The 1,300-nt window shown below is 33.1% G+C and overlaps 1 long non-coding RNA gene across 1 annotated transcript; it reads right to left on the reverse strand.

Annotated features, from left to right (window-relative positions):
• On the reverse strand, nt 1-1,084 carry LOC113052279 (uncharacterized). Its single transcript, XR_003277012.1, has 2 exons — nt 949-1,084; nt 1-731 (listed from the first exon to the last, which is right to left on the reverse strand). It is a non-coding gene; the product is annotated as an uncharacterized LOC113052279 (long non-coding RNA).
• Nucleotides 1,085-1,300: the final 216 nt, after the last annotated feature.

Raw genomic sequence — 1,300 nt, forward strand, 5'->3', positions numbered from 1 at the left:
TAGATGTAAATGCGCACCTTTATATTGGATAAAATTGACTTGTAAGCGCGATTGATAGGATACACTGGTTGGGAAAAAAAAATATCAATGACACTGCATAAAGGGCAAAAATAACAAGAACAAACAAAAAATAAAAATAAAACCAAAAAAAGAAATATTAAATCTGCTTTAAATATTACTTTTACCAATTAAGCTAAATGAATTTGAAATTTAACCCTTGACATAGAAAATTCTTCTCTCCAATGCAAATTAAATTGTAATAAACATTCAATTTCTGATCTCCTTTTTTATGTACACAACTCAAATGTATACTCAAGATCAGTAAATATAAAATAAACACGAATGTCAGGACTTGTGTTTAGTCACACGTACAAATGTCCACTGTAAACACTTGTTTATACGAAACAAAGTCTAAATGAATGCGTATCAATGCAGTATCAGAAATTCTTGAATGCACAGTTCAAACAAAATGTCAGTCTGAACAATAAAGAATGATATTGTCTCCTCAGTTCCTTTAAATCAGTGATCCAATGCTCAAAAGGAAAAATGAAAATGTCAGATGTTTCAAACCTCAAAAGAAAAAAATCCGACGCGATGTCCTGCCGAAAGTGAAGTGATACAGATGTCCAAAAAGACAAAGGATAGTTGTTTCTGATCGATTTACGGTTGGCTCGCCATCTTCATGAATTGAAAAAATCCAGATTCTAGATTTCTAAAATAACAAAACTGGCCTGTGCACAAACACAAAACAACATTCTTAATCAATCCTCACTTTACATACATTTAACTAAATCTACACAATCTTTACATGTCTGTACATATTTTTTATAACAGCGTGTACATTCACTGAACACCTCTTTCCTTCCAGTTACACCAATACACCCTTGAATCGCTATTTTTTTTTTAACATATATACTAAACATTAATTATTTATTTTTACTAACTCACCGATTCCCTCGTGTATTAATGATATTTCTCTGTTTTTTTCCAGGTTTCTCTCGGATGACGCAATGATGGCCTACTCCACTGGAATTCAGCGTGACGACGGTCACATAATCAACAAAATGTAAGTAAGTGAGTAGTTTGAAATAAAAACTTATTTATCAACAAAATGTCTGCAAAATAACTTGCAATGTTTGGTTTTCACATGCGTTCTCTCTCAAAATGAAATAAATCAAGATCTTACGCAGCTTCTAATTCACGTTGTTTCTCAAGTTTTTTTTCTCTCTCTCTAATGCCGCATCTCTCGGTGGGCGGAGTCAGCTTGACCTAATTACGCTCGATTGGCTGCTCACCTGCA

Source organism: Carassius auratus, chromosome 32, assembly GCF_003368295.1.
Source record: "Carassius auratus strain Wakin chromosome 32, ASM336829v1, whole genome shotgun sequence".
Classification (NCBI taxonomy): Eukaryota; Metazoa; Chordata; class Actinopteri; order Cypriniformes; family Cyprinidae; genus Carassius; species Carassius auratus.